Source organism: Dermacentor silvarum, chromosome 4 (genome assembly GCF_013339745.2).
Source record: "Dermacentor silvarum isolate Dsil-2018 chromosome 4, BIME_Dsil_1.4, whole genome shotgun sequence".
In the NCBI taxonomy this organism is placed as follows: Eukaryota; Metazoa; Arthropoda; class Arachnida; order Ixodida; family Ixodidae; genus Dermacentor; species Dermacentor silvarum.
In genome coordinates, this window is record NC_051157.2 from 125,741,828 (window position 1) to 125,769,373 (window position 27,546).

Genomic DNA, 27,546 nt, shown 5'->3' on the forward strand with positions numbered 1-27,546 from the left:
CATACGGCAGGCATTGCCAAATCCTTACTGGAAGCTAACCACTGTCGATGAAAAGAAAAGTGTAGAATCATTGCATTATACCGGTGCTAACATATGGGGCAGAAACTTGGAGGTTAACAAAGAAGTCCGAGAACAAGTTAAGGACCGCACAAAGAGCAATGGAACGAATAATAGTAGGCCTAACGTTAAGAGACAGGAAGAGAGCGGTGTGGGTCAGACAACAAACGGGGATAACCGATATTCTAGTTGACATTAAGCGGAATAAATGGAGTTTGGCAGGCCATGTAATGCGTAGGATGGATAACCGGTGGACCATTAGGGTTACAGAATGGATACCTAGAGAAGGAAAGCGCATTCGAGGTCGGCAGAAAACCAGATGGGATGATGAAGTTAGGAAATTTGCATGCGCAAGTTGGAATCAGCTAGCACAAGACAGGGGTAAGTGGAGATCACAGGGAGAGGCCTTCGTCCTGCAGTGGACATGAATAGGCTGATGATGATGTATTCTCTGCTGCCTTACCGGGCCGAGAACATTCGTCACTGGGTTTGCTCCCTAATATAGAACTTTTTGCTGTCTGCTGTTTGGCCGGTAAGGAACTTGGTTCACTCTGTATGTGTAACTTGTTTACGTTTCCCAACCTATCTACTTCAGTACTGCGCATATGTTATTGGTATGTACCTGTTTTACATCAATTCTTTGAATGAATATGCGAAGGTGACACAAGGCGTATGTTGCCTAAATATAGTTAGCGTGGTAGCGCGCCATAAAGCAAATGACACCTGAATGTCAAGCGCAGCCGCCTAATGGATAATCGTAGTAACGGACTAGAGGCCAGGGCAGGCAGCCAGGCAGGCCGGCAGGCAATGAACTTTATTTTAGGTCCTGAGCAGAGACTCCTAGAACCCCCTACGGGGGAGGAGCCACCGCGGCCGCTCCCACGTCGGTACGGGCAGGCCGCTCCTGACCGCAGCGTCGCGGGCCCTCTGGACAGCCCGTAGCGGAGCGGCGAGGTCGGAGCTCTTGAGCGCCTCCACCCACTCTTCCTCCATGGTGAGATTATCGTTGTCCCATAACGAGGGACACCGGGGGACCATGTGTTCTAAAGTGCAGACGGGATCGCCGCAATCCGGGCAATGGGGCTCGAACGAGTCCGCGTGCCTGCTGACCCTGGCTAGGCTGGGATAGGACCCGGTCTGCGGCAGGCGAAAGGTGGAAGACTGAGGCCTGGAGAGCTTGGCGCGGGGCGGGGGATAGACCTTCCTGCCCAGCTGATAGTGCTTTGAAATCTCGTTAAACGTGTGGAGCTAGTCGTTGTGGAGCCCCGCGTTTACGCCCTCCAGCGGCGTTTCCCTGGCATGGTGGGTGAGTTCGCCCGCGCGGGCATGGGCCAGCTCGTTGGCGTTGGGAACGACGGGGGAGACCTGAGGCCTCATGTGGGCCGGGAACAAAGTGATGATGTGGGGGGAGACGCTCCTGCCGCAAAGCACGGAGGCCGCTTCCCTCGAGACCGAACCCGTGGCGAAGGCCCTGACCGCCGCACGTGAATCCGTGTAGATCTGCGGCCTGCTCCCGTCCCGGAGGGCGAGGGCCACCGCTACCTGCTCCGCCAGTGCCGGAGACGAGCCCCGCACCGACGCGGCGTTAAGGAGGTTGCCCCTGTGTTCTACCACGGCCGCCAGGAATCGGTCGCATGAACCGTATTGGGCGGCGTCGACGAACGCTACCGATCACGGATCGCCAGTGACGGATCCGAGAAGTACGGCCGCCCGGGCCCTGCGTTTGCCTACATTGTGTTGCGGGTGCACGTTGCGCGGCAACGGCGAGACCGTGACAGCCTCCCGCGTCTTCGCGTCGAGCGTGCACCGCCTCTCCCTGACGGCAGTGGGGATTGCAGCCCAGCGGCTCCAAGATCCGCCGCCCCGCCGGCGAGGAAGAGAGCCTGACGACCTGAGCCGTCTGCTGTGCCTCGAGAACTTCGTGGAGAGTGTTGTGGACTCCCAGCTCCATGAGCTTCTACGTTCTGGAGGCCATGGGGATGCCGAGCACCTTTTTGATGCTCTTGCGCTTCAGAGCTTCGAGCTTTGCCCTCTCGTATCCGTGTCAGCGATGCGCGGCAGCCATGTACGTGATGTGACTCATTAGGAAGGCGTGGTAGAACCTGAGGAGGTTGTCCTCACCCAGCCCTCCGCGACTGTTGGAGACCCTAGTGATGAGCCTGACCATGCTGTACGTTTTGGTGGCGATACGAGCGATCGTCTGTCCGTTACAACCATTTGCCTCGATGAGCATACCGAGTACGCGGATGACCTCCACCTTGGGAATGACCTGCCCCTTGGCCATGCGAATGGAGATGTCGACCTCTTCGAGAGGCACCTGACCCTTCGGGATGCGCCCCCTCCTTGACGGTCGATACAAAAGGAGTTCGGACTTGGACGGGGAGGGCCGGAGCCCCGTGCCCGCCAAGAAATCCTCCGTGCAGCTCAGGGCCGCCTGTAGGGATTCCTCGACTCTGCCTTCACTGTCGCCATCGCATCACACCGTGATGTCGTCGGCGTAAAGAGCGTGGTTAACGCAGTCCACCTCGGAAAGATGGGCGGAGAGGCCGCGCATGGCGACGTTGAAGAGAAGTGGCGAGATGACCGACCCCTGAGAGGTGCTCCTTGCCCCCGCTCGAAGGGATTAGACTTTACCTCGCCTACCTTGAGAGTGGCGCGCCTGCCCCGAACGAACGAACTGACGAACCCGTGAAACTTGGATCCAAGGTACGCGTCCGTAACGGAATCGAGGATGTGCCTATGGGAAATTTTATCGAAGGCCTTTTCAAGATTCCGCGCTAGGATCCCCATGACGTCTCTGGTGTCCCTATCGATGATCTGGTGTTTAATGAGTTCCATGACGTCCTGAGACGACAGGGAGGGACGAAAGCCCACCATGTTGTAGGGGAAGAGTTCGCGTTCCTCAATGTACCTAGATATTCGGTTGTGAATGACGTGTTCCACGACCTTTTCCACGTACGAAGTGAGCGAAATTGGTCGCAGGTTGTTTAGTCCGGGAGTCAAACCTGGTTTTCGAATGAGAACTACCGATGCGAGCTTCCAATCATCTGGGACGTCACCGGAGTCCCACACGCGTTTGATCTCGTCCGTTAACGTGGAGATGGCCTTTTCGTCCAGATTGCGAAGAAGCCTGTTCGAAATTGCGTCTGGCCCCGGGGCCGATCGGCGTTCAGGGTAAAAAGCGCTTCCCTGACCTCGTATTTAGAGAAATGAGCGTCCAGGTCCTCCCGCTGGAGACCCCGGTAGCGGGGATAGTCCGTGTCGCCCGATGGGCCTGTGGGTAGCTATCTGTCGGGCAACGACTGGATAATGTTCTGCACGGTGGAGCCTTCGTGTTTGGCTTCGTGCAAAATCCTGTCCATAGCTAGTCTCTGGTTGGACTTGGAGGCCGATTCGTCTAGGACCTGCTTCAGGAGGTTCCACTTGCCTCCCGTGCGCATTTGTCCATCGACCGAATTAAAATGTTCGTCCCACTGTTGCATAGCGAGCGTGCGACAGTGTTCTCAATGATGCGATTTAGTTCTGCTATCCTCTTACGGAATCTACGATTGAGCCGTTGCCCCTTCCACCTAACCAGGAGAGCAGCCTTGGCCTCGAGGAGGTGAGCGAGACGGCTGTCCATGCTGTCCACCTTGAGGTCCGTGCGGACCATCTTGGTGTTGGACTCGACGTCCCTTTTCGATTGCAACAACCATTCTTTAAAGTCTGTGGGATCCGCCATCTTTCCCTCCCTGTTTTTCCGAAAGAGGTCCCAATCCGCGACCCTAAATTCCCAGGGGGAGGGGGGGGGGAGGGCCTGCTCGACACCTCGAAGGAGGTAGGCAGGATGAAGTGATCGCTACCCAAGTTCTTGTGCAGGTTACTCCACGAGGCTGGTCCCACCCCTTGACGGAGGTGAGGTCAGGCGTCGAGTCTCTGGTGATCGAAGTGCCGTTCTGGAGGGGAAGGCCGGGTCCGTCAAAAGTACGAGTGCGTGATCGGCGGCCGTTTGCCAGAGTTCGCTCCCCTTCGCCGTCGATGACGGGTAGCCCCACTCGCGGTGCGGGGCGTTTAAGTCGCCCGCGACCACTGCACGGGCCCGCCGCCAACCCCATGGCCTTCGCCACGAGGGACGCGAAGCGGTGTCTTTGGTCCCTGGGGGAACTGTATACGTTAAGATTAAATATATTGGATTTTAGCCATGCGTTGGGAATTATTTCTATTTGCGAATGCTCGACCTTGCTATAATCCATGCGCATGGAGTGTACGACAAAAGAACATCGCTTGGACACGACGAAGCAAATGCCCCTCCTGCCTGCGCCAAAGACGGAGTGAGACCTGTAACCATGCAGAGGCCAGGGTACTAGGGGCAATGTGATTGCTACGGCCTTTCAACTAGAATGATTCGGTTAAAACGTGGTAGACTGTGTCGCGCTATCACTTGGCAGGGTAGCCAGCCGTTACTTACACTTGCTAACCTCCCTCTCTTTCCTTCCATTTTGTGTCTCTCTCTTGGCATTGTGGTTTGCAGCGAGATTGCACTTCGAGTTTCTATTGATGCGTCCATAAAATTTCGTGGTTCTTGCTGGTAAGTGGATATGCTGCAGGCTACACAAGAAAGCTATCGCCGACGCTCTCAATCGTGCTCTATAGATTCTGCTGCCTTTTCCCCCCTTCAGTGCCGTGTAATTACCTGATTCAGTACCGTGTAAATGACCTGCTTGAATTACGAAGAGTTAGTCATTACCAATATTTTTATTATTACAATAAAATGACAATATGACCTTGTAATGGCGATAACATATGTTACTATTTGTATTTACTCAGCACCTCCTTGTATGCATAATATTTACAGTATTACCGATACCTGAACACAGCCTTAGACTTCATTAACCTATTGCCATTTTGAAGCTATGTTACCAAGTAGTAATTTCTGTTATGTTCTGTTTAACACACTGTTTCCTTATCTCTATTATCTATTACGTGTACTGAGAATTGCAAAAATGGATATGTTGTATAATATGACTACCTCTCTAGACACCGTTCCTATTATAATACGCAGAATGACTGATTGTATTATAAATCAATATAACCTAAATAAATATATAAATATCTACAAGAAGTGTGGATATTTGTCAGTGTACGCAAAACGCCATACGCTCCCAGAAAGCTATTCGCTTTATAAGAAGTGTGATGACATCCAAAGCGCATATTTTTTGCATTGATTAAGTCTACCGTTTTCGTTATTACGTAATTCCACATAGACTACACCCCACTGCACCTGATAGATGCCGGAGCACTTCCACATAGCTTCTAACCACTGAGACGCTCCAAAGCTCTGGCGCCTTAGCACGTGTCAGCAGGCCCTGAAACAACACTACGAAGGCATGACTACAGGAACTGAGTGCTATCTTCGCATGGTCGGCAATCGCCTATTTTCATGACCTACACATTAGCCCGGGATGTTGTCATGTCGAGAACTTATATGTATGTAACAACTATGTTGGCATCGGAAGTTTTTTGATCTCATATATTTACTGCTGGAATTCGGAGATGAACGCGCTACGCAAATGTCATGTGCAATGTACATCAGCACGTGTCCTGTGCATCGGAGACATTTTATCGGCGGTAAAGGTTCGAGAGCATGCAACCAACGACCGAGCCTGAAGAACCGCAAGGAAGCAAAAGAAAGCTATTCGCACTAAAATTGTCTGTATCTTGAGCTACGAATGTATATACTACCTCGGTCTTTAATGTGGCTGTTATTTTTAAAGAGCGCGGTCACTGTGTAAGTGACGACGCGTAGAAAATTACTCATCACAGCCGGCGAAATGCTGCATCTTAAGATCTTCTCGTTGACATTTCGCCAAAACACTTTTGACCAGCAACTAGACCTTCAAATTGTCTCGCCAAATGGCAAATCGGAACAGCATACTGCGACTTTATTATGGAGAAATAAGTCGCAGGTGTGAGAAGAGAAACAATTGGTCAACAAGGGCAGCTCTCCGTTCGCTTGAAGAGCGATAAAACACAGCTAAATTTTTTTGGTTTAATATAGATCACTGATTATAAGAGCACATGCACGCTCTGGAGACATTACAAATATATGGCATTAATGCTATACCACTTAAAAACCCCGGCAGCAGGTTACGCATACGACAAGTGATCACGGAAGGCAGTCATCTGCATCATTATGCGTTCTATGCTCCCTCTGTTCATTTTGTGTTCTCTTGTCGCAATTGGTGAGTAGGAACAATGAGTAGAAGCTTCAAATACAAACACGGCAGATTCGTCTCTATGGATTTCTGAACGACAAGGTCCTCATCAGTTTTCAGGAGTGCCAACTACAGTTTCGGTGCAATGGGGATGGGATAGAATCGCTACCAGCCAGCTCGGATGCACTAACAACGTTCTATACGTCAAGGACTTCTGGCCTTAGTGCAATATTTGGATAACTTAGTGAGCTGGTGCAATATAAATGTCTCAACAGAACTTTAATAGCCGAGGTCCCGCCGACTAATAACAAGTTCACAGATTTAATTTGACCATAGTAGTCGTTTAGCTGCCATGCTTTAATTTGTTGAAACTCAAGGCATTTGTTATTGCTTAGTAAAGGTGTGCCCCTAACATTATAAACACCTCCAGAACAAATGGGAATTATTGCGCGGGCGTCATCCCATGTCAGTAGGGACGTTCTTTTTATGCCCACCTGCAGTGATGTCTTAGTTGCTATGGCATTGCGCTACTAAGTACGAGGTTGTGGGATCAAATCTCGGCCATGGCGGCCACACTTTCATTATCCTGAAATGCAATAACGATCATACAACGTGCGCCCAACGTACCGCACACTGAGAGCTTGTTAAAAACGCCAGGTGGTCAAAATTAATCTGGAGTCCCCCATTGCGGCGTGCCTCACGATGAGATGCTGTTATTGTCATGTAAATCCACTAGGGTGTCCCAACTACCATGCACCAAGATTACAAAAAACGAAAATGCCAGGTAGTTGGACAAAACCAAGGTAAAGTTGTTTGCTGTCGCTTGGAGGTACTCAGATTAGTCTTTGCATTCGACCTAATTACATAATTAGTCCTAAATTATTATTCCAAGTTCTCAAATGTTATAATAGATGAAAAGCGCCAATGAGAATATTGTACGACAACATGAATAACTAACGATACAGCTTTCTGTTGCTCAATATGTGCTACTTAAAAGCGTTTTTCCGACCGTGAAAGAAGCCCGCGAATACAAGCCAAGTGCCTCGAGCGGCCAGTCGCGCGGTAATTGTGCGTATATTCGCGGGCTTCTTTCATGCTCGGCAAAAAAAAGAAACAAAAATATGCCGCACGTATTGGGCAACAGAAAGCTGTATCCGGAGATTTTCACGTTGCTCTACTATTTTATTCATGACACTTTTCATTTGATTATAATATTCGAGAAGGTAATTCATTATTGGGAATGATTATTTAATGAGGCGGAATGCTAAAGATAATTTGACTATCTCCAAGCGATGGCAAACAACATCGATACGTGGCTTTTCTCTTCTTTCTGGGATTTTACGTGCCAAAACCAGTTCTGATTATGAAGCACGCCGTACGTGGCAATCGCATATTTTTAAGTCTTGGTGCATGATGTTAGGACACCCCGTATATATATATATATATTGTATGCTGTGGGCATTTCTTAGTGACGTCTTCGTTGGCTGCACATGTGCATCATCTCATCGGCTTCGTCGTCTTCTTCGCTTGTGGGGACTCATCTTGAGACTGATCTGTGCCTCGAGTGTGATCGGTCCGCCGCGTCTTCGGGGCGTATTAAAGGTCGTGTTAACGCTACATCACAAGTCGTGGAGGTTGCTCCACGGTCCCCCGACCTCTGCTCGCCCACTCTACCTCCTAGAGCTTCGCTCAGGTCGCCGTTTGTGCCAGCTGTGCGCCAACATGCCACAGATGAGGAATCTGGCACTTCTACGTCTACAATCTCGGCTCCGCCTGCCACAGCCTCTCCATCTTGGATCGTCAGTGGGCCCATCTGTTCGCTGGCTTTCGTGGTGAAGATGTATAGTGGATTGGCTTGACAACTACGACCGGGTGAGTTCTGCTAACCACTGAGACGAGGTGATGATGCTACGCCGCGTCTTATTCTATCTCACGGGCGTAGCGAAGACTTGGTTTTTCAACCACGATATCGACCTCACCGACTGGAGTAGTTTCAAACAGCAGCTCCGACAACTTTTTGGCACTCCGGCTGTTCGTTCCGCCATCGCCAAGAAGACAATCGGCAATCGCAAACAACTTGGCAATTCATCTACCCCGTATATAGAGGATGTCCTCGCTCTCTGTCGACGCGTCAACGCTTCCATGGCCGAATCAGACAGAGTACGCCACATATTCAAAGGTATTGCTGATATGGTAGCTACGTGCCAGCGCCTCGACGAACTCGAATCTCTCCGATTGCCGCCCCCGGACACCCCTGACAACAACCCTACCACCGATCTCTCGTTGCGCGCAATGGTCCGCGCAATCATACGAGAAGAGTTGCAGTCTCTTGGCTTCTCGGCAGGTCCCATTCCTGCCCACGCCCCCAGTACCACTTTGCGTGACGTTGTCAAGGAGGAGTTGGCGTCTATGGCGGGTACTGCGTATACGGACCCTCTAGTCCCTAGTAGAGCACTGCACGGGCCGATTATTTCAGCCCGGGCCCAGCCCGGGCCCCTTTTTACGTCGGGCTGGCCGCCTGAGCCCGATTAAAACTTTGATGGCGAGACCCGGGCCTGACCCGGGCCCGGAAATAATCTACGTTACCCGCCAGGCCCGGCCCGAGCCCGACTCGAAACCGGCCCGAACCCGGCCCGAGACCGAAAAATAATGTTTTTCAGAGTTGAGACGCCCGAGAATAACTCGCTGCACGTTACATGCGCACCACCAGAAATCCCAAGCCCGGCCCGGGCCCGGGTCAAAAAGCAGACGCCATGCTCGAGCCCGGCCCGAGCCCGTGAAAAAACTGTTCTACCCGGCCCGGCCCGGGCTTTCGGGTAAGCCCGAAACCGTGCAGTGCTCTAGTCCCTAGGCCCCCACCAACGTACGCGCAGGTAGCCGCAGTTGCCCCAGCCCTCGTGCCTTCCATGCCTCCGAAACCAACGCAGACGCACTTGGCTTCGATGTCGACCAGCACACCTAGCCAACCTTACTTTCCGCCATGGCGTCCAACCCGACCTATGTGTTACTACTGTGGATATCGTGGCCCCCTCGCACCTTTCTCTCACAAGAGGCAACAAGACGAGCGGCGCGGATTTGACACCTACGAACGGGACGACTTTTCTGCTGGGGCCTCTTTCCAACGCCGTCCTTATGCTCCGCGTTCCGACCGCTCTCCATCGCCACCTGGAACCTCCGCGACGGCTCCTAGCTACCATCCGGCCAGACGCCGCTCGCCGTCACCCCTTCGTCGCTCTACGTCGCCACTTCGACCAGCCTCCTCGTTCGCCGACCATGCCCCGGAAAATTAAATTATGCAGCTTTTGGCGGAAAAGTTGCATTGCTCGACAGGGCAGAAATTCCTCCAGCGCATCCGCATAATATGCTATCTGTTTTCGTAGAAGGAGTACACATGGAAGCCTTAATAGACACTGGTGCTTAATTGTCAATTATTCACCGTGATTTACGTTCGCGCCTTAGGAACATTACCACTCCTTATGATGCACCTACGCTACTCGCTGCTCAAGGGAACGCAATTCCACCTGCCTCCATGTGCACTGTTCGTGTTTACATTGATGGAATTCTGCATTATGTGCAATTCGCACTGCTAAGTTGGTGTACCCAACGGCTGATATTAGGATGAGATTTTCTTTCTACGGCATCCGCTTCCATCTGCTGTCGGAAACGTGTTCTCCACATGACCGACACCGCCTATTCGCTTCATACAGATGATGCACCACTTCGTTTCCTTACTGCGGAAGACACCGAGCTACTTCCTTGCCATCAGAGAATTGTTGCAATTGCGTCTGATGTCATTGACCATGGTGACGTGTTCGTACAACCATCTGCGCACTGTCTCCTAAGAGGGATAGTCTTTGCATCAGGGCTGGTCCGGTTTGAGAATGGCTCCGCATTCGTCTGCGCTACCAACCCGACATACGAAAAACTTCTGATCCCTAAGGGCACTACGTTGACTTGCGTCACTAAATCCGAGCATCTCTCTGTTTCTGTTGAAGTGGCTTCCTCTGAAGCTCCTTCTGTTGGACGTTCTGCATCGCTCTCTGCCCTTGAAGCGGCGATCAGTTCCGACCTGACCTCTTCACAGTCACAACAGTTGCTTGCTTTGCTGAAAAAGTATGAAACTTCGTTTGACGCGCATGCCACCTCATTGGGACAGACTTCCGTCCTCACGCATCAGATAGAGACAGATGGCGGGCCCATTGTTCGCCGTCGACCATATCGTGTCTCTCTCGCCAAGCGGAAAGTCATTGAAGAAAACGTCGACGACATGCTGCAACGCAGGATAATACGCCCCTCCGCTAGTCCTTCGTAACCCCGCGTCATTCTAGTTTGGAAAAACGACGGCTCTGGTCTGGTTTTGCGTCGATTACCGCGCACTTAACAAGATCACGTGCAAACATGTGTACCCTATGTCGCGCCTAGACGATGCCTTGGATTCAATGCAGAATGCCGAGTACTTCTCGAGTCTTGATCTGCGTTAAAGCTACTGGCAGATACGTATGCATGAGGACGACAAAGAAAAAACAGCGTTTTCAACACCAGATGGGCTCCATGAGTTCAATGTAATGCCATTCGGCCTCTGCAATGCACCCGCAACATTCGAGTGCATGATTGACACCGTTCTGCATGGCCTAAATTGGAAGACTTGCTTGTGTTATTGTGGTGGTTCGCGGGCCCAGGGACTCAGATACAGGAAGCAAAGTCATAGACAGGACAAACATTTACCGACGACAGACGGCAACAATTACATTTACGATGAGTTACAAGACACTGTGGCTATTTGTATAACGGTCCACGCAGTCCACGACTCACGCGAGCTATCACAGTGCGTGTCCTTCGGCCGTTTCATAAGACGGTCACTCACAATATTGGTGACGATGGCGGGGCGTCGGCGCTTGCAGACGCAGCGTTGTTTGTACGAAGAACTCGTACAGGCGGCCAGCGCACAAGAAGATCAACTGCTCGCGCCACAGCACGGCAGGCCCAACAGCACGGCAGGCCCACGCGGTCAGCAACGCGGCACCGTGGCCACGACCCCAGCAGGCGGTTGTGCCGGACCCTCTCACGTGGCTCGCCCGAGCATCGCACTCGCGACCAAGGCCATCTGGAACCGCTGGGCTCGAACGCTCGTTCACCGCAGGAACAGCACCGACCCGTTCAGCCTGGTCTGCATCTCAGCTCTGGCCGGAACACAGGTTTACGTGGGACACGCCAGTCTCGTCCTGGCTGGTCTGGCAGCACCGGCTCAGTCCGTGTTGTGCCTCAGGTCGAACCCGTACACGCCCTGGCTAGCCTGGCAGCCCTAGCTCAGCCGTTTGCGTTCCGAAGGGCCCGAGCTCCCATGCACGTTCGTCACGAGCTCGCGCATTCTCTTCTTCGTCGTGGCTTCCTTTGGCTTCTTCCAAGTTGCAATACTACTTTCTTACTACACTTCCCCCAACTTCAGTACGTTGTACACACATCTAACAGTTCCTGGACGTGACACAAGTTCCAACACAAACTAACATATTACACGGGGCAAATCAGCACATCACGATCATGTGACAGAAACAAGACGGTGTATGTATACAAAGGCAGTACGTCACGACTGTTCAGTGAATTCCGCGTGACTCATATAGTCAGCGCCGAAATTGTCCACACCGCGAATGCATTCGACATGAAAGTCATACTCCATAAGGAGTAAACTCCAACGTAGCACCCTGTTATTAAGGTGTTTAGCTGATTTAATGTATGTCAGTGGTTGATGGTCGCACTGCAATGTGAACGGCCGGCCATACAGAAAGACATGATACTTCTGAATTGCCCAAACTACGGCAAGGCCTTCTGTTTCGATTGTAGAGTAGACTGATTCACGTGGTAGTAATTTCCGCCTTGCATAAGATATTGGGTGCAGACGACCTTCATGTTCCTGGAGCAGTACTGCCCCTAAGCTTCGTGAAGACGCATCCGTGCGTAAAACAAATGGCTTGTGCAAGTTTGAAGATTTTAGTGCAGGTTGCGTGGCCAATAGGCGTTTCACAGTTTGAAATGCTTTTTCGTGTTCTCCACTCCATACTAATTTATTTGGGAAGCCTTTCTTTGTAAGTTCTGTCAGTCCGTACGTCAGCTCAGCGTAATTGGGCACAAAGTCGCGATAGTAACCCGCAAGGCCCAGGAAGGCTTTTAATTCTTTCTTGGTTTGCGGTGTTACAGCCGCTCGGATCTTCTCAGTAGTGTTTTTCATCGTCTGTAGTGTACCTTGCCCGACGATGTGTCCCAAAAAACTGGTCGTTGGGCAGCCGACTTCGCATTTTGCTGGTTTGATAGTTAGACGAGCCGTTCTGACGCGCTGAAAAAATTTCTGCAGTGTTTTCAGGTGGTCTTCCCAAGTCTCAGTGGCGACAAGTACGTCATCAAAGTAGAATAACACATTGGGAATGCCTTCAGTGATAGCTCGCATTAACCTATTAAACACCGCCGGCGCAGTCTTGATGCCAAAGGGCATGAACTTGAAATGGTAGAGTCGGGATTCACATGAAAAGGCCGTGAGCTTTCTAGACTAGCTGCCCATCGGTACTTGCCAGTATCCTTTAGTAAAATCGAAGCGTGAGAAAAAGTTACATCCCGTGAGCTTAGCAAACATGTCTGCGCGAGGAATCGGCTCACAATCTGACATAATAACTTTATTGAGTTGTCGAAAGTCGATGCACAACCTCATTGTGCCATCTTTCTTTTTAATGACCACTATAGGTGAGCGGTAGGCCGACGTTGATCTTTCAATGATGCCCAGCTCTAAAATGTCCTTGACTTCGTTTTCGACGGCTTCTTTGACAGCGAAAGGCAACGGGTATTGTCGCACCTGTATCGGTGCCTCTGAAGTTAACTTTAATTCACATTGAACAATGTCCGTCTTTCCCGGTAAATCGGAAAATATGTCTCTGAAGTTGCTCAGGACCTCCCTGGCTTGGTCTCGCTCGTCTGCGGTGAGCTCCGGTGCTATACTGACATCTGTCCAGTCCTGCGTCTGTCCTAGTGCTACGTGTGGTACGTCACCGGTATAATCCAGGTTTGTTGCAATATCAGTCGGCTGAGCTTTGATAGTGCCTGCAACCATCTGTTGGCTTAGTGGCTTGCGCTCTTCATATTTCTTTAACATATTTTTATGAAAGAGCGTGACGTTATTTCCAATGCTGACGAGGTAATCGAGTTCACTACGTTTCTCGATAACTGGAAATGGGCCTTTCCAAGAGAGTACCAGTTTGTTCTTATCGGCTGGTAATAAGACTAACACCCGGTCACCTGGAAAGAGTTCTCGCTTCCTCGCCTTCTTGTCATAATAGCCTTTCTGCAGCTTTCCTGCCTTCTCTAGTTCTTCGTGTGCAAGTGCACATGTGCGTTCCAGACGTCGCCAAAACTCCATCATGTAGGTATATGTCGTCTTTGTCTCTTCGTCCAGGCGAGCGTCTGTCCACAGCTCTGTGAGAACAGCCATGGGCCCTCGAACATGTCGGCCATATAGTAACTCAAACGGGAGAACCCAGTGCTACTTTGCGGAAGCTCTCTATAGGCGAACAGTAATGGCCCAAGGTAGCGGTCCCAGCTTTTTGGACGCTCTTGACACATGCGCCCTATCATGCGTTTTAATGTGCCATTAAAGCGCTCGACCAGACCATTAGCCATCGAATGGTAGGGTGTCGTAGGCAGTTGCTTCAACGACAGTAGTCGACTAAATTCTTTCATGACTGTCGACATGAAAGAAGAGCCGCGATCACTGATGATCTGCCTTGGTACGCCAACGCGGGAGAACATTTCTAGGAGGCCCTCTGCAACCTGCCTCGATTCAATTGTGGGTAGTGCAACAGCGTCGGGGTATCGCGTTGCAAAATCTACCATAGTCAGTATATAACGATTCCCTTTGTCACAGATTGTGGGCAATGGACCGATGATGTCGATACCAACTCTCTTGAAGGGTATGTCGATGATAGGCATGGTGCCCAAGGGAGCGCGTCCCACCAGGTGACGAGGAACCGTCCGTTGACATACGTCACAAGACTTCACGAATCGCTTTGTGTCGGACTGGACACCGGGCCAGTAGAAGTCTCCGGTTACCCTGCTTACTGTTTTCGTGATGCCCTGGTGACCGGCTAGGATGCCTTCATGTGCTAATTTCAGCACTATTTCTCGCAGCTGTTGTGGCACCACGAGTTGTTCCAGTTCCTTCTGGCAAGGTAATTTGTGTTTCCGGAATAGCATCCCGTCACGAAAGAAGAACACCGTTTCCCGATGGTTCGACAAGATTTTCTTGCCAACAGCCTCGAAGCAATTTCGGAGCGTTTCATCGTCCGCCTGATATTTTTTAAGTGTCTCGCTTCCTACAAGGAAAGCAGGCAGTGACATCACAGGTAAGGTTATGTCTTCCACGTTCTTTGTGCCCGCCACCCCTCCGTATGTTATCTCTGGTTCGGCAATCGTTTTTCACGCGTCATCCTGTAGCAACTCCTTGGGTTTTGCTTGGGTCGCTGCATGATCACCGGATACTCTCTGCGTACCGTTATCACGATCATCTTTCATGCAGTTAATTCTCTGTCCTTGCTCGATCTTCATGCGAGCATTGAAGTGAAGTTGTGACTCATTAAGAGGTAACGTATCCGGTAATGCCGCGCCTTTAATGTTTCCCAAAATCACGTCATATATTGGGTCTGCCATGCATTTCACAAGTGCCTCACCTACAAAAAACGGACTCCGTAAAAAGACTTTGGCTTCCCGGAGGTACCGCACACTATGATCCAGTAAATACACTGGGCTTGTTGTTCCAGTAAATTTCTCCTAAGGAACTAAGGCTTTTCGCAGGACAACCGTATTACAGCCGGTGTCCCGTAGCACTCTAACTGGGCTATTTTCCAGAAACCCTTTGGCGACGGGCAAGTTCCCGTTTCCACCAGCTGTAACGCCTCGGCCCACCGTAGTGTTCACGACGGGAATCTTCTCACCATCTTGAAGAACTACGTAACCCTCGTTGCCTGTTGAGCTTGCATCTGTTTTGTCTACAGAGACCATACATGATGCTTCCTTCTTGTCTACTCTTCCGGTAGATGACTTATCACGGCTTCGAGGCAACGTGTCATTCCGGTCATGCACTGGAAAACCTCTTCGGGTCCGCGACCAGCAGTCAGCTGCTCTATGACCTTTCTTGTCACACAAGAAACAACGGCTAGTGGTCTTCTGTGTTTTCCTCGCCGGCTCCGCCTTCCACGTTGATGGCCCTGTTTCCTTGGGAATACGTTCTTTACCTAGGTTCGAGAGCGCCTGCGCTTCCATAAAGCTGTCAGCGGTCTCACACAGCGAACTCAGCGTCTTGCAGTTTCTTTCCTTGAGAAATATTCTGAGTGCTGGAGAACAGCCTTTCATAAACCGCTCGCTTATTATTAATTCTCTCAAGCTAGAATAGCTTTTCTCCGTCTTGCCCATTTCTAGCCAATGGTCAAAATAGCCGGAAAGTCTAGCAGCAAACTGCAGGCCTGAGTCGTTATCATCTCGCTTGGCTTGCCGAAATTTCTCCCGATAACCTTCCGCGGTGTACCGGAACCGGTGCAGTAACGCCGCTCTTAGCTGGTCATAATTCAGCGCGCCTGTCGGATCTAACCGGCCTATCACGGTTAGTGCCTCTCCGGTCATGCATAGGCTTAGTGAAAGAGCCCACTTATCACGGGGCCATCCTGGACACGTCGCGACTCGTTCGAACCGCTGCAGGTACGCGTCGAGGTCGTCGCGTGCCTCATTGAAGGGAGGTATCAATTTATGAGGACTGCAGCCATCCCATACACCTGTGGTGTTAATGCGAGATCCTCCTGGTTCATCAGCCTCAGTAGACTGTTACCTGTTCGTACTTTCCTGAAGTCGAAGCTTCAGCTCTAGGATTTTCAGCTCCTGTTCTTGAACTTTCTGTTGCTGCTCTAAAAGTCTCTGTTGTCGCTCTGCGTTTTCCTTCGCGACCTCGCGTTCCTTAGCGCGCTCGTCGCGAGCTTGCACGCACTCTCGCTCTACCCAGTCTCTGAGCTCAGCATTCTCAAGCCCTAGCTCTCGGCCGAGAGCAAAAAGTTTTTTCCTTTTCCATGACCCAGCTCCGTATATGAGTAACGGCTTTGGATGTTAATAAGCCATCCTGGCAGGCTCGCCAATTGTGGTGGTTCGTGGGCCCAGGGACTCAGATACAGGAAGCAAAGTCATAGACAGGACAAACATTTATCGACGACCGACGGCAACAATTACATTTGCGATGAGTTACAAGACATTGTGGCTATTTGTATAACGGTCCACGCAGTCCACGACTCACGCGAGTTATCACAGTGCGTGTCCTTCGGCCGTTTCGTAAGACGGTCACTCACAATACTGGTGACGTTGGCGGGGGCGTCGGCGCTTGCAGACGCAGCGTTGTTTGTACGAAGAACTCGTACAGGCGGCCAGCGCACGATAAGATGAACTGCTCGCGCGACAGCACGGCAGGCCCACGCGGTCAGCAACGCGGCACCGTGGCCACGACCCCAGCAGGTGTGTGCCGGACCCTCTCACGTGGCTCGCCCGAGCATCGCACTCGCGACCAAGGCCATCTGGAACCGCTGGGCTCGAACGCTCGTTCACCGCAGGAACAGCACCGACCCGTTCAGCCGGAGCACAGGTTCACCGTGGGACACGCCAGTCTCGTCCCGGCTGGTCTGGTAGCACCGGCTCGTTCCGTGTTGTGCCTCAGGTCGAACCCGTACACGCCCTGGCTAGCCTGGCAGCGCTAGGAGCTCAGCCGTATGCGTTCCGAAGGACCCGAGCTCCCATGCACGTTCGTCACGAGCTCGCGCATTCTCTTCTTCGTCGTGGCTTCCTTTGGCTTCTTCCAAGTTGCAATACTACTTTCTTACTACAGTTATCTCGGCGATATTGTTGCTTTCTCGTCCATCTTCTCTCAACGTATGCAACGACTGGACGAAGTTCTCGCGTGCCTTGTCAACGTTGGACTACAGCTGAACACGAAAAATTGCCGTTTTGCCAGCAAGACAATTAAGGTCTTGGGTCACATTGTGAGCAACGACCGTATTCGTCCTGATCTCGATAAGGTTTCAGCGGTTCTTCACTGCCCTCGCCCCGAACGGACCAAAGATTTGCGCAGTTTCTTTGACCTCGCTTCTTATTTTCGCCGCTTCATACGTGACTTCGCCTCAATAGCTGCCCCGTTGCACAAATTACTCGAGTCTGGTGTTCCCTTTGAGTGGTCTCCCGAATGCGTATCAGTGTTTACCCATCTGAAAAACTCCCTCACATCTGAACCAGTACTTCGCCATTTGAATGAAACCGCACCCACACTCCAGCATACGGACGCTAGTGGTCATGGCATCGGTGGTATTCTCCTACAGCGAGATGAGTCTTTACGGAGAGGGTCGTCGCTTACGGAAGCCACGTAGTGACGCACACCGAGAAGAATTATGCCATCACTGAGAAGGAGTGCCTCGCTGTCGTTTGGTCGGTACAGAAGCTTCGACCTTTTCTTCACGGGCGCCATTTTACCATTGTTACGCACCACCATGCCTTATGTTGGCTTTACACGCTCAAAAACTTGTCTGAACGCCTTGGTCGCTGGATTGTCCGTCTTCAAGAATACGACTTCACGATTATCTACAAGTGTGGTAAAAAGAATCAGGACGCAGATGCGCTTTCTCGCTGCCCACTTCCTACGACGCCATGCCATGGTTCCGCTCCTACCTTCCGCGACAAGCTTTCGGACCGTCCTTCCCCGCTTGTGTTGTCTTTAACCGCTATTGACCAGACTCCTTCTGATGACCATGGATCGCTCATATCTCACCAACTCGCTGACTCCTAATGTCGACGCGCCATAGACCGCCTTCAGGGAACTTCGCGCCGGCCCAACGCCCGCCTTCGTCGACAGCTGACGCAATTCAAGCTCGACAACTGCGCCCTGTACCGCCATATCTATAACCCTGACGGTCAACGCTGCGTGCCTGTTCTACCTCGCTCTCTTCGCGCGCATGTCCTTAAGGCCTACCACGACGACATGACTGCTGGTCACCTTGGTTTCCAGAAAACGTAAGACCGCATCAAAGGTCGCTTCTACGGACCTGGCCTATCCACAAGTGTAGCGTGGTACGTCGCTTCCTGCGCCATTTGCCAGCTCCGCGAGCTACCAACATCAGGTCAAAGTGGAGAGCTCCAACCGGTCCCGTGTCCGTCGGCGCAATTCGAAGTCGTTGGCATTGACCTGTGTGGTCCCCTTCCCACGACTCTCACTGGCAATCGATGGATAGTGACAGCCGTCGATCACTTCACACGTTACGCTGAAACAGCTTGCGTTACTTCGGCGTCGGCTTCTGAAGTGGCTGCGTTTATACTTCAAGTATTAACCCTGTGTCACGGTGCTCCTCTTGTCATCCTTAGCGATCGTGGAAAGGCTTTCCTTTCACAAATCGTACACGAATTGCTCCGAGCCTCCAGGACCACCCACAAGACAACCTCCAGTTACCACCCTCAAACCAACTGCTTGACTGAGCGCTTTCATCGCCCGCTCTCCCACATGATAGCCATGTACATTCAACCAGACCACGCAAACTGGGAGGCAATCTTGCCATTCTTGATTTTTGCGTACAATACCGGTGTGAAACGCACAACTGGTTACTCGTCATTCTAGCTCGTATATGGCCGTTCGCCCTCTTCTTTTCTTGACGTCTCTTTCTTCTCCGCCCGGTCACTCTAGCTGCATCCTCTTGTGAACAATATATATCACGCCTCCTCCACAGTAGCCAGCTCGCCCGCATCAACACTGAAGCAAGGCAACATGACCGCAAGAAGCTGTATGACGCATCCCATCGCGCAGTGTTCTTCCGCCCGGGCCATGAAGTACTACTCCGGACACCAGTTCGCACTCCTGGCTTATGCGAGAAGTTTCAGTTTCGGTTCATAGGCCCAAACACAGTCTCATATAGAGCACACGTCTCCCGTTAATTACCGCTTCCAATCTATTGTGGTTTCAACTGACCGCCGCTGTCACGCTTCCGAGATCGTCCACGTCTCTCGCATGAAACCTTTCACAGGGCGTTCGTCGTCCCTTTAAGTGCCGGCCAGGCTGGCCGCTCGCACGTGGAGGAAATTAGTGTGGGCATTTCTTAGTGACTTCGTTGGCTGCTCATGTTCATCATCTCATCGGCTTCTTCATCTTCATCGCTTGTGGGGACTTGTCTTGAGACTGATCTGTGCCTCGAGTGTGATCGGTCCGCCGCGTCTTCGGGGCGTAATAAAGGTCGTGTTAACGCTACATCACAATATATGCAAAGTTGTATGTTTGTTGTCTCCCTGCGCTCTCGCTGTGGCTCAGAATTTTTCAGTTCACAGTGAATTTCCCATGGGACTAAACATCCAACGTTGAACAGTGGCACTCTGTGCACCGACTTCCATCGGCAACTACACACACGTTGTTGTTCATTTGTCTTCCTTTAAGATGTGCAGCACGCCATTCTTACTGTTATGTTCTACAATGGATATTATATTCCGTGAAACGGACCCTCGTACGGTCATCGCATTTGCTTGCCCTGCACTGAATTTTCAAAACCACGTTTAGTGTGATCCCCACCTGATCCGCAATGACAAATGAACCACCCTCCTGTTTGAGGCGGATTGTTTGAGGTTGTTTGAGGTTGGATGTGTTGTATTTTTTTTTGTGTGGTACGAATATGTTTACTAAACTAGGAAATAGGCTGTACGTGCACGTCCCTCCAATGTCAGCAATGTAGAATTTGGGCTACCACGCTAATTAACGGGATAGGCAGCCAACAAGGTTTAGAATTCGCACGTCGCAGGATCAAATCCCCACCACGGCGGCCCCATTTTCATGAAGGCGATATGCAAAAACGTCTGTGCACCGTGAAATACGCGCCCGTTAAGGAATCCGTGGTGGTCACAATGAATGCGGAGTCCCTCAGTACGACGTGCCTCATAATCAGTCGTGGGTTTGTCACGTAGGACTACACAACATACGGGCAATGTGCCGTAGCTAAAGGGAGGAACGTGCTTCGACGCCGTAGGTTTGATGCAGCCACAAACAGCTGACAGGACGATGCCTCCTTCGAAAAATGTCAGGCAGAAGATGATGGATTCATGTAGGATTGACGAGTTTCGACAGTTATAAGCTTGGATGCGCGCTTAACGTTGGTGTTACGAGGACGCAGTATATTATGAGAACAGTGGCCACGATATTATCACCGATAATGTTGCCGGGTACGTCTTCACAGACTAAATTGCGTATGCCGTAGCGGATGTCTTAAGAGATGTGCTATTTCTATCAAATTGCCCTCAAGCATTTTTCAAATCTTGAAAGTTTACACCCATACCTAATTCGCGGTAAAACGCAGCAATTGTATAATGTTCTTTCGAATGATACTGGTAAGCTGCCGGTCATGACTTGGCAGTAGTCCCAATCCATTTTTATTCTTCTGTACATTCCTGTCTCATGATCCGTGTCACCAGTACAAAATCCGCTGGGAGACAAACCCCACTGCCATTCTATAATTCCAGTTTTCTTGCCTTGCGTATTCAAGAATACATATTATAATATTAGAATTAAACCGACTAAGTCACTTTTTCAGCTAAGATTGTGAAGAATTTCTTGCCCTTCATCTGCACGCTTTTTGTTTTTGGAAACGAGACATTGTGATATGCAAACCGGAGGTTGCTGAGATGTTTCCAATTCATGTTCACATGTAACACTTTCCAGTATGTCAGCTTGAATAGGTATAGGTATGCAGTGAAAAATTACTGCTAGGGAATATCTACGTCGTTCTAATACGTTCCAATATTCTTGTTGCACGCCTTAAGTAGGCAATACTTCCAATATTGCTTGTATCCTTACTGAGTTGAACGCTTCCTTAATGCGATATTATAAAAAGTGTCTTTAATATATATATATATATATATATATATATATATATATATATATATTTACATATATATATATATAGGACATGTCTGACGACATGAACAAGCAAAAAAAAAATCACCGCATATCCACGAAGTGAATGATGATGAGTGGGCGAAGCACCGGGGGATCATTCGGGTAAACCACAGCTACGGACGAGAGAGAAAGAGAGCGCGCGTCGGAAACGAACGCCCTTGTGCACCGCAGCGCTACTAGCTACGGACGAGAGAGAACAACGCCGGAAGCGCTCTCCGGAAGCGGAACCGGAAGTCGAAACGGAAGCTGAAGTCGGCTTCCGGTTCCGGCTTCCGGAAGCCGGAGCTTGGCGTACATATACTATATATATATATATATATATATATGCGTATACATACATACACAGCGGTCTCCATGCCAACCAGAGCTACGGACTACAAGGGACAAGGCTCGGCCCTAAGGTGCTTCGCCCCTAAAACACCGCACGCTGAGCACTCGTTATGTCGTGGTTATATTCTTATTCGCGTCCTCGTCCCAGCGCGCTGCTTTCCGTTGTATTCAAGATGAACCAACTCACCCGAATCGAGTTCTTAGCGCTTTTCTGTTATAAAGAATGTTGTAATGAATGTTTGAAGGCTGTAGCCCGACGACTATGTCGCAACCTAAATTAGTCAATTTAGACTTTTGCGTATGATCACTTCATTAGTGCAATATATTCACACATTATAATTGCATTAAATGATCTTTTGTTTTCGAAACGTAGATTTGCTCCACTTTCAATATATATGAAAACATTTTAAGACAGCCTTTCAAAGTGGTATTTTTGTAAAGAAAACTTCATTCTTTAGATTTAAAGACGTTCTCAAGTAAATGCTTACTTTTCACAGCAAAGCTGTATATGGCTAGGATGCAAGGAATCTTTCCGCGTATGTTGACATAAAACTATAATCATCAATGGCTCATGACTCCACAAGCACTCATACTGCCGTAAGCAATGGCTCATAACCCCGTCAGAAAGCAAAAAATGCAATGGCTCATACTCTCGTAAGGACATGCACTCAGCAAACTGACGCGAACAGCGCGTACATTCTTTGGAGCCATGCATGCAACATAGACAACAGCGTACCCTTCAATAAAGAACAAGCTTAAAACAAGCATCCGAACTACACATATTGATGATAAGGCGCTCGTGATAGCAATGCGAAACAGGTGGTGCTACCCGCATACCTTTCCCGGTCAAGATTACTGTTGCGCAAGCTGCCACGGCGACGCCGGCTTGCCACGTGGGGTGTGACGTGCCTAGCCTTTCGTAATATAAATAACCAGCCTATAGCAACTGATTTCAATATTGGTGCAGCACCGCTTTAGGACGGTCGCGTGCTGTCAAAATTGCCATTACTTCGATTCCAACCATTACTCCAAAACAGCACTACTACCTTTACTCCAAAGCAGCAGTACTATCATTACTCTAAAGCCATAAAGCATTGCATACCCCCCTCATCAGATGTAGTGGTGGTTTTCAACAGCTTTCCCGGACATCCACTTTCGCAGGGCTGGAATGGCGAGCGTATTTTTTTGCCTTCTTTCCCGGAGTACGTACGTAACTCCAATATCATTGGCTATATGTGTATCGAACTAACTGAGCCTATAGGCGTGTTCCGTGCTTTACAACAAAGCTATTTTTTTCATTTGAGCGATATGACGCATTCTTCAGTCATCAAAAGTAAAGTAGTAACATCGCTTTTATCTTCACATACAGCTAACAGTAAAAACCAGTGTAGACAGCCAAAGACCACATGCCTGGCTAAAGATGTGTGTCGCCTTCTTGGTGGCAAAAATCAAGGCCCCTGCTTTCAAGGCGTCTGTTGCGACAAAAGTAGGTACCCTGTCCTTTCTTCCTTTTTTTCGAAATTTATTAACAAACATTATCATTCTTCTTTCTGCAAAAAGGTGTGTACATGATGATTAACTTGAATGAAGTATCTATAGTTTGTTCATGAAACAATCGGGATTATACAGGGTGTTTCAGCGAACACTTTCAAAATTTATTTAAGGTTGCCTGTGGCAGATAGCCACAGGCAACCTTAAATAAACTTTGCGGAGAAATGCATTGGCGTTCCAGTTAATTTTGTGCTTCAATGCATAAAGCGACATTTTGTTAGGAATTTAACTGGAATGCCAATGCATTTCTCCGCAAAGTTCAGGAACTAATATCTCGAAATTGGTGTCATCCTCAGAATTAACTCCAAGTGTATCCGCCTTGCGAACTCCACGGCTACAATTTGTAAATTGCAATATGGGCCATCAGGTAATTAGTTAAAAACTTAATTAGTGAACTTGTGTTAATTAGTCGATTATGCATTTCAATTTTTTTGCAAATAATGTCCGCCTCTTCGAGTAGACGAGCTCATTGACTAGAATGGGGCTGTCTGCCACAGGCAAGCTTTAAGAATTTTTGAAAGTGTTCGCTGAAACACCCTGTAGATGTGCTGTACGTAATTTCTTGGTTCACAAGTCAATAGAGTTTTAAGACATTGTTCATTAACTTTTAATGCAGCTCAAAGCAGCTCAAAACAGTGCACATTTCGAGGTACCACGTGTATGGCAAGAAAGATGTGCAAGCTCTTGAGGGGGAGTATTCGTGGCAGTTGTTTTAAAGGTGTTTGCTGCAAAAAACGTAAGTGGCGACTTTGGTGTCTTTTGCTGGCAGTTAATAGTATTTGTACAAGTGGAATGGGTAGCTACAAAACAGAAATACAAATAAAATCGATAATTAATTGACAAATCGAATTAAAATCGACAAAATTACAACACGAGAATTCGTTTCGTGCGCGCGCGCGTGTGGGTGTGTGTGTGTGTGTAGGCGCTGACATGCTGCCATACAGAGCCCGTATGACAGCATGGTAACGGCAGTATGGCAACGTCTACACAAAAATTCCTGACCACCGTTTCGATGACTGGTCGCAGCCTGTTTACAAAAAATTGGTACTTGTCATTTTTACTATTGATAGAACTGACTTGCGTATACCCGTGTTTCAACTCACACTGAGCATTATAGCACATAAAGAATATACGTGATTATGCGGATAGCGCAAGCACTATCTATATATGAAATGACCACACCATTTCTGTTAAAGGGTTACGCCGCATCACTATATCAGCTAGCATTAGCCCTTCACTTTTTAAATGCTCACCTGATATATACGGGGAAACACAGAAAGAATATTAGACGCTATTTGCTGTCAAGAAACTGAAGACAGTTAAACTTAAAATGATATTGGACTGATCGAGACATTCATGAAGTTATGCTGGATATACTCAGTTCCCATTGCTTGGCTTTAATTTTTAAAGAAATCTAAGCAAGGTGCCTTGTTTGGTTCACGAGGACATGGCGGAAACCTACTACGAACCTCGTATGAAGCACCAAAACACGGAAAGAAAGTTTGCACTAAATAGTTGCCACGCGTCTAACAAGTCCATGAACGTTAATGCTTTCCGAGTCAGTAAATACAGGGTGACCTCCGTTTTCCCCAAACATAAAGTCTGTGTATCATATGAAGTGCTTTGTAGATGTTAGAACTAACGGCTGCAATGCGAAAGGTTCTGCGTTCGGTCTCTACCGCGACAATCTATCTTTTCGACCACTTTCATTGCACCTTTTCGTCATTATTTCCTACATTTCACTTTCAATCAAGGCTAATTACTCCTATGCTTGCCGTAGATTTGTAGCGGCAGCAGCATCGGCGTCGCATGATAATTACGTAGACGCTCGCGTCTGCATGAGGCTCGGGCGGCGGGCGCGCACCGGCACAGGCTAGGGTTCCGCGAAGGATTAAAAATGCTACGCTAAGTGATCGGTTGTCGGTTTTTCCTCTCCCGCGAGAGCCTGAGACTTTACCGGTCTACGTGGTCGCTCGTCGCCACAGTTTGGTGACCCCCAACATGGTACTGTCATACGCTCCTGTGGTAGAGACGACCATGGACCAGACCAACGCTACGAGAGCTCAAGGGCAGAACCTTTTCGACGAACGCGGTGAGCCCTCCTGTTCGGCCGTGATCACCGTCCGCCTCCCACAGTTCTGGGACCAGCCTCCTTCGGCGTGGTTTCTTCAGGCCAAATCGCAATTTCAAGTCGCTGGTATCCGCTATCAAGCCTCAAAGTTTCATTACGCCGTTGCAGCGCTCTCGCCCGCCCCCATTGACGAAGTAGCAGATTTGTTGAACACCCCATTGTCTACCGCCGCCTATGACGATCTCAAGGCAGCCCTGCTACAGCGCACAGCAGCTTGACAGCGTTCTCGCATCCAGCAGCTTCTGTCCGTTGAAGAACTCGGCGACCAACGCCCTAGTCAACTTCTTCGCCAAATGAGGCAGCTGCTCGGAAACAACGCGAGATCCATCGACGACACGCTATTGCGCGAATTGTTTTGCAACGACTCCCGGCTAACGTGCAGATGGTCCTGGCGACAGCTTCTACCATGGATCTTACCGGGCTTGCCGCTTCGGCCGACAAAGTCATGGAAGTGGTCACCCCAACCATCGCAGCCATGTGCACGACGTCGTCTCCGGGTCACAATACAACGGCCCTGCGAACCCTTCCCTGCTCTTCGGCAGTGCAATCTGCGCTCGACGCCTTGTGTGAGCGCCTGGAACGCATCATCTGTGGAGCAGAACATCGCCGCACGTCATCTCGACGCCCACGCAGCCGTAGTTCCCGCAAATTAAGATGGACGGGCAGCCGCGAAGAAACATCAACTACAACGTCTGGTGTTTGCTACTACCACCGCCGTTGTGGAAACGACGCTCGTCACTGTCGGCGTCCTTGCGCTTGGCAGGGAAACAGGCCGGCCGACCTCTAACGGCGACGAGTGGTCCGGCCCAACACACGAGTCGCCTTTTCTACGTGACGGACAGAGTTACGGGACAACGGTTCTTAGTCGATACAGGAACTGACGTCAGCATTCTCCCCGCTCACCACTCCGATCGTAGAGCGACACCTGTGTCGTTTTTGGAAGCCGGCACCGGCAGCAGGATTCCAGTTTTTTCGTCACGCTCCGTCATGCTAAACCTTGGCCTTCGACGAGCGTTCCGCTGGATTTTCCTGGGGCCGTATGCTGAAACGTTCCACTTTAGTAAAATTTCTTTTTTCGCTTTCAGGTGCGCGCTGATTGGCTGGTTGAGCAAAATTGAATGACGTCGGGCTCAACCATAGAATCAACTCATCCAACAGCCATTCATCGCGCGCCTGAAAAGCTAAAAAGAAATTTCGCCAAGTGGAACGTTTCAGAATACGGCCCCTGGTTGCAGACGTCCGTCGTGCAGTCCTTGGAGCAGACTTATTGCACAACTAAGGACTCCTTGTCGACGTTCAACGACGCCTTCTCATCGACTCCGTGACCCAGCTATCCGTTCCCGGCGTCTCATCATCAGGAACATCGCCGATCGCGCCTATTTCTGCCAGGTTGGACGAACCTTTCGCCGCGCTCCTACGCGAGTTTCCCACCTTGACGCGCCTACCGGAGTGGACGCAACCGGTACGTGCTACATGACGGGTGCCATCACATCGTGACCTCCGGCCCACCAGTCTAATTCTGCCGCGCGTTTGTCCCCGGAGGAACTCACGATCGCTCGCGCGGAGTTCGAACACATGCTGCAACTTGGCATCATCCGCCCTTCTTCCAGTAATTGGGCATCACCACTTCACATGGTGCCTAAGAAGACGGGAGACTGGCGCCCATCCGGTGATTACCGGGCACTAAACAACGTTACATTTCCTGATCGCTACCCTCTCCCGAATATTCAGGACTTCATGGTAGCATTGCACGGTGCGTCGATCTTTTCTAAGATCGATCTTGTTCGCGCCTATCATCAACTACCGGTCGTTGAAGAAGACATTCCCAAGACCGCCATCACCACACCCTTCGATCTTTTTGAATTTCTCTGCATGCCTTTCGGCTTACGGAACGCGGGCCAATCCTTTCAGCGTTTCATCGATTCCGTCACCCGAGGCCTGACTTTCGTTTTTGCATACATTGACGACCTTCTCGACACAAGCTCTTTCGCAGAAGAACATCTTCTTCACTTGCGGTTGTTATTTTCACGCCTTGCCAGTAACGGAATTGTCATCAACGCCGCCAAGAGCGAATTCGCTCAACCCGAACTCGAGTTCCTCGGTCATATCGTCGTCGCTAACGGCATTCGACCACTGCCGTCCAAGATTCCCGTCATCGAAAACCTCCCCCACCGACCACACTCACCAAACTTCGCCAATTTCTCGGATTTGTCAATTTCCACCGCCGATTCATCCCTGATTGCGCACGACTTCAGCTGTTTGCCGTGTCAAGGCTCCAAGATCCAGCGTCACCCCATTCC

General features: G+C 50.0%; 1 pseudogene; it reads left to right on the forward strand.

Moving 5' to 3' along the window:
• The first annotated feature begins 1,356 nt into the window (after positions 1-1,356).
• On the forward strand, positions 1,357-26,151 carry LOC119448881 (uncharacterized; annotated as a pseudogene).
• The last annotated feature ends 1,395 nt before the right edge of the window (positions 26,152-27,546 follow it).